Source organism: Tachypleus tridentatus, unplaced genomic scaffold (genome assembly GCF_004210375.1).
Source record: "Tachypleus tridentatus isolate NWPU-2018 unplaced genomic scaffold, ASM421037v1 Hic_cluster_2, whole genome shotgun sequence".
NCBI lineage: Eukaryota > Metazoa > Arthropoda > Merostomata > Xiphosura > Limulidae > Tachypleus > Tachypleus tridentatus.
The window spans coordinates 62,683,137-62,699,114 of record NW_027467782.1 but is presented as its reverse complement, the minus strand read 5'-3'; positions in this window follow the sequence as shown (position 1 = coordinate 62,699,114).

The window sequence follows — 15,978 nt, the reverse complement described above, 5'->3', positions numbered from 1 at the left end:
CATAGAGGTTCGTTAGGAATGTCTTGAAGTCACTGTGTTCCTTTACATGATATAAAGAGGTTTGATGTGGATGTCTTGAAGTCACTATGTTTCATTACATGACATAAAAAGGTTTGATAGTATGTCTTGAAGTCACTATGTTTCATTACATGATATAAAGAGGTTTGATGTGGATGTCTTGAAGTCATTGTGTTTCATTACATGACATAAAAAGGTTTGATAGGATGTCTTGAAGTCATTATGTTTCATTACATGACATAAAGAGGTTTGATAGGATGTCTTGAAGTCATTGTGTTTCATTACATGACAGAAAGAGGTTTGATAGGAATGTTTTGAAGTTACTGTGTTTCATTACATGGCATAAAGAGGTTCGTTAGGAATGTCTTGAGGTCACTGTGTTTCATTACATGACATAAAGAGGTTTGATGGAGATGTCTTGAAGTCACTGTGTTTCATTACATGACATAAAAAAGTTTGATAGGAATGTTTTGAAGTCACTGTGTTTCATTACATGGCATAAAGAAGTTCGTTATGAATGTCTTGAAGTCACTGTGTTTCATTACATGATATAAAGAGGTTTGATGTGGATGTCTTGAAGTCACTATGTTTCATTACATGACATAAAAAGGTTTGGTAGGATGTCTTGAAGTCACTATGTTTCATTACATGATATAAAGAGGTTTGATGTGGATGTCTTGAAGTCATTGTGTTTCATTACATGACATAAAAAGGTTTGATAGGATGTGTTGAAGTCACTATGTTTCATTACATGACATAAAGAGGTTTGATAGGATGTCTTGAAGTCATTATGTTTCATTACATGACATAAAGAGGTTAGATAGGATGTCTTGAAGTTACTATGTTTCATTACATGACATAAAAAGGTTTGATAGGATGTCTTGAAGTCATTATGTTTCATTACATGACATAAAGAGGTTCGTTAGGAATGTCTTGAAGTCACTATGTTTCATTACATGACATAAAGAGGTTTGATGTGGATGTCTTGAAGTCACTATGTTTCATTACATGACATAAAGAGGTTTGATAGGATGTCTTGAAGTCATTATGTTTAATTACATGACATAAAGAGGTTTGATAGGATGTCTTGAAGTCACTATGTTCCATTACATGACATAAAGAGGTTTGATGTGGATGTCTTGAAGTCACTATGTTTCATTACATGACATAAAGAGGTTTGATAGTATGTCTTGAAGTCATTATGTTTCATTACATGACATAAAGACGTTTGATAGGATGTCTGGATGTCATTATGTTTCATTACATGACATGAAGAGGTTTGATAAGGATGTCTTGAAGTCACTATGTTTCATTACATGACATAAAAAGGTTTGATAGGATGTCTTGAAGTCATTATGTTTCATTACATGACATAAAGAGGTTTGATAGAATGTCTTGAAGTCATTGTGTTTCATTACGTAACATAAAAAGGTTTGATTGGCATGTCTTGAAGTAACTGCGTTTCATTACACGACATAAGGAGGTTTGATGAAAATGTCTTGTAGCTACTATATTTCATTGTATCATATATATCACTATTTGCTAGGAATGTCTTTAAATCAATTTTTTCAGCGAGTCACATCAAGAGGAATGTCTTTAAACCACTGTTTTTAAGCGTGTACATAAAAAGGAATATCTTTAAATCACTGTTTTTCAGCGTGTCACATAAAGAGGAATATCTTTAAACCACTGTTTTTCAAGGTGTCACGAAAAGAAGAATATTTTTAAATCACTGTTTTTCAGCGTGTCACATAAAAAAAAATATCTTTAAACCACTGTTTTTCAGAGTGTCATATAAAGAGTAATATCCTTAAACAACTGTTTTTCAGCGTGTCACATAAAGAGAAATGTCTATAAATCACTGTTTCTCAGCGTGTCACATAAAGAGAAATGTCCTTAAACCACTGTTTTTCAGCGTGTCACATAAAGAGGAATGTCTTTCAACCACTGTTTTTCAGCGTGTCACGTAAAGAGGAATGTCTATAAACCACTGTTTTTCAGCGTGTCACGTAAAAATGAATATCTTTAAATCACTGTTTTTCAGCGTGTCATATAAAGAGGAATATCTTTAAACCACTGTTTTTCAGCGTGTCACGTAAAGAAGAATATTTTTAAATCACTGTTTTTCAGCGTGTCACATAAAAAGGAATATCTTTAAACCACTGTTTTTCACCGTGTCACATAAAGAGGAATATCTTTAAACCACTGTTTTTCACCGTGTCACATAAAGAGGAATATCTTTAAACCACTGTTTTTCAGCGTGTCACATAAAAAGGAATATCTTTAAACCACTGTTTTTCAGCATGTCACGTAAATAGCAATGTCTTTAAACCACTTTTTTCAGCGTGTCACGTAAAGTGGAATGTCTTTTAACCACTGTTTTTCAGCGTGTCACATAAAAAGAAACATCTTTAAACCACAGTTTTTCAGCGTGTCACATAAAGAGGAATGTCTTTAAACCACTGTTTTTCAGCGTGTCATATAAAGAGTAATATCCTTAAACAACTGTTTTTCAGCGTGTCACATAAAGAGAAATGTCTATAAATCACTGTTTTTCAGCGTGTCACATAAAGAGAAATATCTTTAAACCACTGTTTTTCAGCGTGTCACGTAAATAGCAATGTCTTTAAACCACTTTTTTCAGCGTGTCACGTAAAGTGGAATGTCTTTTAACCACTGTTTTTCAGCGTGTCACATAAAAAGAAACATCTTTAAACAGCAGTTTTTCAGCGTGTCACATAAAGAGGAATGTCTTTAAACCACTGTTTTTCAGCGTGTCATATAAAGAGTAATATCCTTAAACAACTGTTTTTCAGCGTGTCACATAAAGAGAAATGTCTATAAATCACTGTTTTTCAGCGTGTCACATAAAGAGAAATGTCCTTAAACCACTGTTTTTCAGCGTGTCACATAAAGAGGAATGTCTTTAAACCACTGTTTTTCAGCGTGTCACGTAAAGAGGAATGTCTTTCAACCACTGTTTTTCAGCGTGTCACGTAAAGAGGAATGTCTATAAACCACTGTTTTTCAGCGTGTCACGTAAAAAGGAATATCTTTAAATCACTGTTTTTCAGCGTGTCACATAAAGAGGAATATCTTTAAACCACTGTTTTTCAGCGTGTCACGAAAAGAAGAATATTTTTAAATCACTGTTTTTCAGCGTGTCACATAAAAAGGAATATCTTTAAACCACTGTTTTTCAGAGTGTCATATAAAGAGTAATATCCTTAAACAACTGTTTTTCAGCGTGTCACATAAAGAGAAATGTCTATAAATCACTGTTTCTCAGCGTGTCACATAAAGAGAAATGTACTTAAACCACTGTTATTCAGCGTGTCACATAAAGAGGAATGTCCTTAAACCACTGTTTTTCAGCGTGTCACATAAAGAGAAATGTCTTTAAACCACTGTTTTTCAGCGTGTCACATAAAGAGGAATATATTTAAACCACTGTTTTTCAGCGTGTCACATAAAGAGGAATGTCTTTAAACCACTGTTTTTCAGCGTGTCACATAAAGAGAAATGTCTTTAAACCACTGTTTTTCAGCGTGTCACATAAAGAGGAATGTCTTTAAACCACTGTTTGTAAGCGTGTACATAAAAAGGAATATCTTTAAACTACTGTTTTTCAGCGTGTCACATAAAGAGGAATGTCTTTAAACCACTGTTTGTAAGCGTGTACATAAAAAGGAATATCTTTAAACTACTGTTTTTCAGCGTGTCACATAAAAAGGAATATCTTTAAACCACTGTTTTTCAGCGTGTCACATAAAGAGGAATGTCTTTAAACCACTGTTTTTCAGCGTGTCACATAAAGAGGAATGTCTTTAAACCACTGTTTTTCAGCGTGTCACATAAAGAGAAATGTCTTTAAACCACTGTTTTTCAGCGTGTCACATAAAGAGGAATGTCTTTAAACCACTGTTTGTAAGCGTGTACATAAAAAGGAATATCTTTAAACTACTGTTTTTCAGCGTGTCACATAAAAAGGAATATCTTTAAACCACTGTTTTTCAGCGTGTCACATAAAGAGGAATGTCTTTAAACCACTGTTTTTCAGCGTGTCAAATGAAGAGGAATGTCTTTAAACCACTGTTTTTCAGCGTGTCATATAAAGAGTAATATCCTTAAACAACTGTTTTTCAGCGTGTCACATAAAGAGAAATCTCTATAAATCACTGTTTTTCAGCGTGTCACATAAAGAGAAATGTCCTTAAACCACTGTTTTTCAGCGTATCACATAAAAAGGAATGTCTTTAAACCACTGTTTTTCAGCGTGTCACGTAAAGAGGAATGTCTTTAAATCACTGTTTTTCAGCGTGTCACGTAAAGAGGAATGTCTATAAACCACTGTTTTTCAGCATGTCACGTAAAAATGAATATCTTTAAATCACTGTTTTTCAGCGTGTCACATAAAGAGGAATATCTTTAAACCACTGTTTTCAGCGTGTCACGTAAAGAAGAATATTTTTAAATCACTGTTTTTCAGCGTGTCACATAAAAAGGAATATCTTTAAACCACTGTTTTTCACCGTGTCACATAAAGAGGAATATCTTTAAATCACTGTTTTTCAGCGTGTCACATAAAAAGGAATATCTTTAAACCACTGTTTTTCAGCATGTCACATAAAAAGAAATGTCTATAAACCACTGTTTTCAGCGTGTCACGTAAAAGCAATGTCTTTAAACCACTTTTTTCAGCGTGTCACGTAAAGTGGAATGTCTTTTAACCACTGTTTTTCAGCGTGTCACATAAAAAGAAACATCTTTAAACCACAGTTTTTCAGCGTGTCACATAAAGAGGAATGTCTTTAAACCACTGTTTTTCAGCGTGTCATATAAAGAGTAATAACCTTAAACAACTGTTTTTCAGCGTGTCACATAAAGAGAAATGTCTATAAATCACTGTTTCTCAGCGTGTCACATAAAGAGAAATGTCCTTAAACCACTGTTTTTCAGCGTGTCACATAAAGAGGAATGTCCTTAAACCACTGTTTTTCAGCGTGTCACGTAAAGAGGAATGTCTTTCAACCACTGTTTTTCAGCGTGTCACGTAAAGAGGAATGTCTATAAACCACTGTTTTTCAGCGTGTCATATAAAGAGTAATATCCTTAAACAACTGTTTTTCAGCGTGTCACATAAAGAGAAATGTCTATAAACCACTGTTTTTCACCGTGTCACATAAAGAGGAATGTCTTTAAACCACTGTTTTTCAGCGTGTCAAATGAAGAGGAATGTCTTTAAACCACTGTTTTTCAGCGTGTCATATAAAGAGTAATATCCTTAAACAACTGTTTTTCAGCGTGTCACATAAAGAGAAATGTCTATAAATCACTGTTTTTCAGCGTGTCACATAAAGAGAAATATCTTTAAACCACTGTTTATCAGCGTGTCACATAAAAAAAAATATCTTTAAACCAGTTTTTCAGCATGTCACATAAAAAGAAATGTCTATAAACCACTGTTTTTCAGCGTATCACGTAAAAAGCAATGTCTTTAAACCACTGTTTTTCAGCGTGTCACATAAAAAGGAATATCTTTAAACCACTGTTTTTCAGCGTGTCACGTAAAGAAGAATATTTTTAAATCACTGTCTTTCAGCGTGTCACATAAAAAGGAATATCTTTAAACCACTGTTTTTCACAGTGTCACATAAAGAGGAATATCTTTAAACCACTGTTTTTCACCGTGTCACATAAAGAGGAATATCTTTAAACCACTGTTTTTCAGCGTGTCACATAAAAAGGAATATCTTTAAACCACTGTTTTTCAGCATGTCACATAAAAAGAAATGTCTATAAACCACTGTTTTTCAGCGTGTCACGTAAAAAGCAATGTCTTTAAACCACTTTTTTCAGCGTGTCACGTAAAGTGGAATGTCTTTTAACCACTGTTTTTCAGCGTGTCACATAAAAAGAAACATCTTTAAACCACAGTTTTTCAGCGTGTCACATAAAGAGGAATGTCTTTAAACCACTGTTTTTCAGCGTGTCATATAAAGAGTAATATCCTTAAACAACTCTTTTTCAGCGTGTCACATAAAGAGAAATGTCTATAAATCACTGTTTTTCAGCGTGTCACGTAAAGAGAAATGTCTTTAAACCACTGTTTTTCAGCGTGTCACATAAAAGGAATGTCTTTAAACCACTGTTTTCAGCGTGTCACATAAAGAGGAATGTCTATAAACCACTGTTTTTCAGCATATCACATAAAAAGGAATGTCTTTAAACCACTGTTTTTCAGCGTGTCACATAAAGAGAAATGTCTTTAAACCACTGTTTTTCAGCGTGTCACGTAAAGAGGAATGTCTTTAAACCACTGTTTTTCAGCGTGTCACATAAAGAGGAATATCGTTAAACCACTATTTTTTTCAGCGTGTCACATAAAGAGGAATATCTTTAAACCACTGTTTTTCAGCGTGTCACATAAAGAGGAATGTCTTTAAACCACTGTTTTTCACCGTGTCACATAAAGAGAAATGTCTTTAAACTACTGTTTTTCAGCGTGTCACATAAAAAGGAATATCTTTAAACAACTCTTTTTCAGCGTGTCACATAAAGAGGAATGTCTTTAAACCACTGTTTTTCAGCGTGTCACATGAAGAGGAATGTCTTTAAACCACTGTTTTTCAGCGTGTCATATAAAGAGTAATATCCTTAAACAACTGTTTTTCAGCGTGTCACATAAAGAGAAATGTCTATAAATCACTGTTTTTCAGCGTGTCACATAAAAAGAAATGTCCTTAAACCACTGTTTTTCAGCGTGTCACATAAAGAGGAATGTCCTTAAACCACTGTTTTTCAGCGTGTCACGTAAAGAGGAATGTCTTTCAACCACTGTTTTTCAGCGTATCACGTAAAGAGGAATGTCTATAAACCACTGTTTTTCAGCGTGTCATATAAAGAGTAATATCCTTAAACAACTGTTTTTCAGCGTGTCACATAAAGAGAAATGTCTATAAACCACTGTTTTTCACCATGTCACATAAAGAGGAATATCTTTAAACCACTGTTTTTCACCGTGTCACATAAAGAGGAATATCTTTAAACCACTGTTTTTCACCGTGTCACATAAAGAGGAATATCTTTAAACCACTGTTTTTCAGCGTGTCACATAAAAAGGAATATCTTTAAACCACTGTTTTTCAGCATGTCACATAAAAAGAAATGTCTATAAACCACTGTTTTATAGCGTGTCACGTAAAAAGCAATGTCTTTAAACCACTGTTTTTCAGCGTGTCACGTAAAGAGGAATGTCTTTCAACCACTGTTTTTCAGCGTGTCACGTAAAGAGGAATGTCTATAAACCACTGTTTTTCAGCGTGTCACGTAAAAAAAAATATCTTTAAATCACTGTTTTTCAGCGTGTCACATAAAGAGGAATATCTTTAAACCACTGTTTTTCAGCGTGTCACGTAAAGAAGAATATTTTTAAATCACTGTCTTTCAGCGTGTCACATAAAAAGGAATATCTTTAAACCAGTTTTTCACAGTGTCACATAAAGAGGAATATCTTTAAACCACTGTTTTTCACCGTGTCACATAAAGAGGAATATCTTTAAACCACTGTTTTTCAGCGTGTCACATAAAAAGGAATATCTTTAAACCACTGTTTTCAGCATGTCACATAAAAGAAATGTCTATAAACCACTGTTTTCAGCGTGTCACGTAAAAAGCAATGTCTTTAAACCACTTTTTTCAGCGTGTCACGTAAAGTGGAATGTCTTTAAACCACTGTTTTTCAGCGTGTCACATAAAAAGAAACATCTTTAAACCACAGTTTTTCAGCGTGTCACATAAAGAGGAATGTCTTTAAACCACTGTTTTTCAGCGTGTCACGTAAAAAGCAATGTCTTTAAACCACTTTTTTCAGCGTGTCACGTAAAGTGGAATGTCTTTAAACCACTGTTTTTCAGCGTGTCACATAAAAAGAAACATCTTTAAACCACAGTTTTTCAGCGTGTCACATAAAGAGGAATGTCTATAAACCACTGTTTTTCAGCGTGTCACGTAAAGAGAAATGTCTTTAAACCACTGTTTTTCAGCGTGTCACATAAAAAGGAATGTCTTTAAACCACTGTTTTTCAGCGTGTCACATAAAGAGGAATGTCTATAAACCACTGTTTTTCAGCATATCACATAAAAAGGAATGTCTTTAAACCACTGTTTTTCAGCGTGTCACATAAAGAGAAATGTCTTTAAACCACTGTTTTTCAGCGTGTCACGTAAAGAGGAATGTCTTTAAACCACTGTTTTTCAGCGTGTCACATAAAGAGGAATATCGTTAAACCACTATTTTTTTCAGCGTGTCACATAAAGAGGAATATCTTTAAACCACTGTTTTTCAGCGTGTCACATAAAGAGGAATATCTTTAAACCACTGTTTTTCAGCGTGTCACATAAAGAGGAATATCTTTAAACCACTGTTTTTCAGCGTGTCACATAAAAGGAATATCTTTAAACCACTGTTTTTCAGCGTGTCACATAAAGAGAATGTCTTTAAACCACTGTTTTTCAGCGTGTCACATGAAGAGGAATGTCTTTAAACCACTGTTTTTCAGCGTGTCATATAAAGAGTAATATCCTTAAACAACTGTTTTTCAGCGTGTCACATAAAGAGAAATGTCCTTAAACCACTGTTTTTCAGCGTGTCACATAAAGAGGAATGTCTTTAAACCACTGTTTTTCAGCGTGTCACGTAAAGAGGAATGTCTTTCAACCACTGTTTTTCAGCGTGTCACGTAAAGAGGAATGTCTATAAACCACTGTTTTTCAGCGTGTCACGTAAAAAGGAATATCTTTAAATCACTGTTTTTCAGCGTGTCACATAAAGAGGAATATCTTTAAACCACTGTTTTTCAGCGTGTCACGTAAAGAAGAATATTTTAAACCACTGTTTTCAGCGTGTCACATAAAAGGAATATCTTTAAACCACTGTTTTCACCGTGTCACATAAAGAGGAATATCTTTAAACCACTGTTTTTCACCGTGTCACATAAAGAGGAATATCTTTAAACCACTGTTTTCAGCGTGTCACATAAAAGGAATATCTTTAAACCACTGTTTTTCAGCGTGTCACATAAAAGAAATGTCTATAACCACTGTTTTTCAGCGTGTCACGTAAAAAGCAATGTCTTTAAACCACTTTTTTCAGCGTGTCACGTAAAGTGGAATGTCTTTTAACCACTGTTTTTCAGCGTGTCACATAAAAAGAAACATCTTTAAACCACAGTTTCTCAGCGTGTCACATAAAGAGGAATGTCTTTAAACCACTGTTTTTCAGCGTGTCACATAAAGAGGAATGTCTTTAAACCACTGTTTTCACCGTGTCACATAAAGAGGAATATCTTTAAACCACTGTTTTTCACCGTGTCACATAAAGAGGAATATCTTTAAACCACTGTTTTTCAGCGTGTCACATAAAGAGGAATGTCTTTAAACCACTGTTTTCAGCGTGTCACATAAAGAGAAATGTCTTTAAACCACTGTTTTCAGCGTGTACATAAAAGGAATATCTTTAAACCACTGTTTTTCAGCGTGTCACATAAAAAGGAATATCTTTAAACCACTGTTTTTCAGCGTGTCACATAAAGAGGAATGTCTTTAAACCACTGTTTTTCAGCGTGTCACATGAAGAGGAATGTCTTTAAACCACTGTTTTTCAGCGTGTCATATAAAGAGTAATATCCTTAAACAACTGTTTTTCAGCGTGTCACATAAAGAGAAATGTCTATAAATCACTGTTTTTCAGCGTGTCACATAAAGAGAAATGTCTTTAAACAACTGTTTTTCAGCGTGTCACATAAAGAGGAATGTCTTTAAACCACTGTTTTTAGCGTGTCACGTAAAGAGGAATGTCTTTAAATCACTGTTTTTCAGCGTGTCACATAAAGAGGAATATCTTTAAACCACTGTTTTTCAGCGTGTCACATAAAAGGAATATCTTTAAACCACTGTTTTTCAGCATGTCACATAAAAAAGAAATGTCTATAAACCACTGTTTTTCAGCGTGTCACGTAAAAAGCAATGTCTTTAAACCACTTTTTTCAGCGTGTCACGTAAAGTGGAATGTCTTTTAACCACTGTTTTTCAGCGTGTCACATAAAAAGAAACATCTTTAAACCACAGTTTTTCAGCGTGTCACATAAAGAGGAATGTCTTTAAACCACTGTTTTTCAGCGTGTCACGTAAAGAGTAATATCCTTAAACAACTGTTTTTCAGCGTGTCACATAAAGAGAAATGTCTATAAATCACTGTTTTTCAGCGTGTCACATAAAGAGAAATGTCCTTTAACCACTGTTTTTCAGCGTGTCACATAAAGAGGAATGTCTTTAAACCACTGTTTTTCAGCGTGTCACGTAAAGAGGAATGTCTTTCAACCACTGTTTTTCAGCGTGTCACGTAAAGAGGAATGTCTATAAACCACTGTTTTTCAGCGTGTCACGTAAAAAGGAATATCTTTAAATCACTGTTTTTCAGCGTGTCACATAAAGAGGAATATCTTTAAACCACTGTTTTTCAGCGTGTCACGTAAAGAAGAATATTTTAAACCACTGTTTTTCAGCGTGTCACATAAAAAGGAATATCTTTAAACCACTGTTTTTCACAGTGTCACATAAAGAGGAATATCTTTAAACCACTGTTTTTCACCGTGTCACATAAAGAGGAATATCTTTAAACCACTGTTTTTCAGCGTGTCACATAAAGAGGAATATCTTTAAACCACTGTTTTTCAGCGTGTCACATAAAAGGAATATCTTTAAACCACTGTTTTTCAGCATGTCACATAAAATGAAATGTCTTTAAACCACTGTTTTTCAGCGTGTCACATAAAGAGGAATGTCTTTAAACCACTGTTTTTCAGCGTGTCACGTAAAAAGCAATGTCTTTAAACCACTTTTTTCAGCGTGTCACGTAAAGTGGAATGTCTTTAAACCACTGTTTTTCAGCGTGTCACATAAAAAGAAACATCTTTAAACCACAGTTTTTCAGCGTGTCACATAAAGAGGAATGTCTTTAAACCACTGTTTTTCAGCGTGTCACATAAAGAGGAATGTCTTTAAACCACTGTTTTTCACCGTGTCACATAAAGAGGAATATCTTTAAACCACTGTTTTTCACCGTGTCACATAAAGAGGAATATATTTAAACCACTGTTTTTCAGCGTGTCACATAAAGAGGAATGTCTTTAAACCACTGTTTTTCAGCGTGTCACATAAAGAGAAATGTCTTTAAACCACTTTTTTCAGCGTGTCAGATAAAGAGGAATGTCTTTAAACCACTGTTTTTAAGCGTGTACATAAAAAGGAATATCTTTAAACCACTGTTTTCAGCGTGTCACATAAAAAGGAATATCTTTAAACCACTGTTTTTCAGCGTGTCACATAAAGAGGAATGTCTTTAAACCACTGTTTTTCAGCGTGTCACATAAAGAGGAATGTCTTTAAACCACTGTTTTTCAGCGTGTCATATAAAGAGTAATATCCTTAAACAACTGTTTTTCAGCGTGTCACATAAAGAGAAATGTCTATAAACCACTGTTTTTCAGCGAGTCATATAAAGAGTAATATCCTTAAACAACTGTTTTTCAGCGTGTCACATAAAGAGAAATGTCTATAAATCACTGTTTTTCAGCGTGTCACATAAAGAGAAATGTCCTTTAACCACTGTTTTTCAGCGTGTCACATAAAGAGGAATGTCTTTAAACCACTGTTTTTCAGCGTGTCACGTAAAGAGGAATGTCTTTCAACCACTGTTTTTCAGCGTGTCACGTAAAGAGGAATGTCTATAAACCACTGTTTTTCAGCGTGTCATATAAAGAGTAATATCCTTAAACAACTGTTTTTCAGCGTGTCACATAAAGAGAAATGTCTATAAACCACTGTTTTTCACCGTGTCACATAAAGAGGAATATCTTTAAACCACTGTTTTTCACCGTGTCACATAAAGAGGAATATCTTTAAACCACTGTTTTTCAGCGTGTCACATAAAAAGGAATATCTTTAAACCACTGTTTTTCAGCATGTCACATAAAAAGAAATGTCTATAAACCACTGTTTTTCAGCGTGTCACGTAAAAAGCAATGTCTTTAAACCACTTTTTTCAGCGTGTCACGTAAAGAGGAATGTCTTTTAACCACTGTTTTTCAGCGTGTCACATAAAAAGAAACATCTTTAAACCACTGTTTTTCAGCGTGTCACATAAAGAGAAATGTCCTTAAACCACTGTTTTTCAGCGTGTCACATAAAGAGGAATGTCTTTAAACCACTGTTTTTCAGCGTGTCACGTAAAGAGGAATGTCTTTCAACCACTGTTTTTCAGCGTGTCACGTAAAGAGGAATGTCTATAAACCACTGTTTTTCAGCGTGTCACGTAAAAAGGAATATCTTTAAACCACTGTTTTTCAGCGTGTCACATAAAGAGGAATATCTTTAAACCACTGTTTTTCAGCGTGTCACGTAAAGAAGAATATTTTAAATCACTGTCTTTCAGCGTGTCACATAAAAAGGAATATCTTTAAACCACTGTTTTTCACCGTGTCACATAAAGAGGAATATCTTTAAACCACTGTTTTTCACCGTGTCACATAAAGAGGAATATCTTTAAACCACTGTTTTTCAGCGTGTCACATAAAAAGGAATATCTTTAAACCACTGTTTTCAGCATGTCACATAAAAAGAAATGTCTATAAACCACTGTTTTCAGCGTGTCACGTAAAAAGCAATGTCTTTAAACCACTTTTTTCAGCGTGTCACGTAAAGTGGAATGTCTTTTAACCACTGTTTTTCAGCGTGTCACATAAAAAGAAACATCTTTAAACCACAGTTTTTCAGCGTGTCACATAAAGAGGAATGTCTTTAAACCACTGTTTTTCAGCGTGTCACATAAAGAGGAATGTCTTTAAACCACTGTTTTTCACCGTGTCACATAAAGAGGAATATCTTTAAACCACTGTTTTTCACCGTGTCACATAAAGAGGAATATCTTTAAACCACTGTTTTTCAGCGTGTCACATAAAGAGGAATGTCTTTAAACCACTGTTTTTCAGCGTGTCACATAAAGAGAAATGTCTTTAAACCACTGTTTTTCACCGTGTCACATAAAGAGGAATGTCTTTAAACCACTGTTTTTAAGCGTGTACATAAAAAGGAATATCTTTAAACTACTGTTTTTCAGCGTGTCACATAAAAAGGAATATCTTTAAACCACTGTTTTCAGCGTGTCACATAAAGAGGAATGTCTTTAAACCACTGTTTTTCAGCGTGTCACATGAAGAGGAATGTCTTTAAACCACTGTTTTTCAGCGTGTCATATAAAGAGTAATATCCTTAAACAACTGTTTTCAGCGTGTCACATAAAGAGAAATGTCTATAAACCACTGTTTTTCAGCGTGTCACATAAAGAGAAATGTCCTTAAACCACTGTTTTTCAGCGTGTCACATAAAGAGGAATGTCTTTAAACCACTGTTTTTCAGCGTGTCACGTAAAGAGGAATGTCTTTAAATCACTGTTTTTCAGCGTGTCACATAAAGAGGAATATCTTTAAACCACTGTTTTTCAGCGTGTCACATAAAAAGGAATATCTTTAAACCACTGTTTTTCAGCATGTCACATAAAAAGAAATGTCTATAAACCACTGTTTTTCAGCGTGTCACGTAAAAGCAATGTCTTTAAACCACTTTTTCAGCGTGTCACGTAAAGTGGAATGTCTTTAAACCACTGTTTTTCAGCGTGTCACATAAAAGAAAACATCTTTAAACCACAGTTTTCAGCGTGTCACATAAAGAGGAATGTCTTTAAACCACTGTTTTTCAGCGTGTCACGTAAAGAGTAATATCCTTAAACAACTGTTTTTCAGCGTGTCACATAAAGAGAAATGTCTATAAACCACTGTTTTTCAGCGTGTCACATAAAGAGAAATGTCTTTAAACCACTGTTTTTCAGCGTGTCACATAAAGAGGAATGTCTTTAAACCACTGTTTTTCAGCGTGTCACGTAAAGAGGAATGTCTTTAAACCACTGTTTTTCAGCGTGTCACGTAAAGAGGAATGTCTTTAAACCACTGTTTTTCAGCGTGTCACATAAAGAGGAATATCTTTAAACCACTGTTTTTCAGCGTGTCACATAAAGAGGAATATCTTTAAACCACTGTTTTTCAGCGTGTCACATAAAGAGGAATATCTTTAAACCACTGTTTTTCAGCGTGTCACATAAAAGGAATATCTTTAAACCACTGTTTTCAGCGTGTCACATAAAAGAAATGTCTTTAAACCACTGTTTTCAGCGTGTCACGTAAAAGCAATGTCTTTAAACCACTTTTTTCAGCGTGTCACATAAAGAGGAATGTCTTTAACCACTGTTTTTCAGCGTGTCACATAAAAGAAACATCTTTAAACCACTGTTTTTCAGCGTGTCACATAAAGAGAAATGTCCTTAAACCACTGTTTTTCAGCGTGTCACATAAAGAGGAATGTCTTTAAACCACTGTTTTTCAGCGTGTCACGTAAAGAGGAATGTCTTTAAACCACTGTTTTTCAGCGTGTCACGTAAAGAGGAATGTCTATAAACCACTGTTTTTCAGCGTGTCACGTAAAAAGGAATATCTTTAAACCACTGTTTTTCAGCGTGTCACATAAAGAGGAATATCTTTAAACCACTGTTTTTCAGCGTGTCACATAAAAAGGAATATCTTTAAACCACTGTTTTTCAGCATATCACATAAAAAGAAATGTCTATAAACCACAGTTTCTCAGCGTGTCACATAAAGAGGAATGTCTTTAAACCACTGTTTTTCAGCGTGTCACGTAAAAAGCAATGTCTTTAAACCACTTTTTTCAGCGTGTCACGTAAAGTGGAATGTCTTTAAACCACTGTTTTTCAGCGTGTCACATGAAAGAAATATCTTTAAACCACTGTTTTTCAGCGTGTCACATAAAGAGGAATGTCTTTAAACCACTGTTTTTCAGCGTGTCACATAAAGAGGAATGTCTTTAAACCACTGTTTTTCAGCGTGTCACATAAAGAGGAATATCTTTAAACCACTGTTTTTCAGCGTGTCACATAAAGAGGAATATCTTTAAACCACTGTTTTTCAGCGTGTCACATAAAGAGGAATGTCTTTAAACCACTGTTTTTCAGCGTGTCACATAAAGAGAAATGTCTTTAAACCACTTTTTTCAGCGTGTCAGATAAAGAGGAATGTCTTTAAACCACTGTTTTTAAGCGTGTACATAAAAAGGAATATCTTTAAACTACTGTTTTTCAGCGTGTCACATAAAAAGGAATATCTTTAAACCACTGTTTTTCAGCGTGTCACATAAAGAGGAATGTCTTTAAACCACTGTTTTTCAGCGTGTCACATAAAGAGGAATGTCTTTAAACCACTGTTTTTCAGCGTGTCACATAAAGAGTAATATCTTTAAACCACTGTTTTTCAGCGTGTCACATAAAGAGAAATGTCTTTAAACCACTGTTTTTCAGCGTGTCATATAAAGAGTAATATCCTTAAACAACTGTTTTTCAGCGTGTCACATAAAGAGAAATGTCTTTAAACCACTGTTTTTCAGCGTGTCACATAAAGAGAAATGTCTTTAAACCACTGTTTTTCAGCGTGTCACATAAAGAGGAATGTCTTTAAACCACTGTTTTTCAGCGTGTCACGTAAAGAGGAATGTCTTTCAACCACTGTTTTTCAGCGTGTCACGTAAAGAGGAATGTCTATAAACCACTGTTTTTCAGCGTGTCATATAAAGAGTAATATCCTTAAACAACTGTTTTTCAGCGTGTCACATAAAGAGAAATGTCTATAAACCACTGTTTTTCAGCGTGTCACATAAAGAGGAATATCTTTAAACCACTGTTTTTCACCGTGTCACATAAAAGGAATATCTTTAAACCACTGTTTTTCAGCGTGTCACATAAAAGGAATATCTTTAAACCACTGTTTTTCAGCGTGTCAC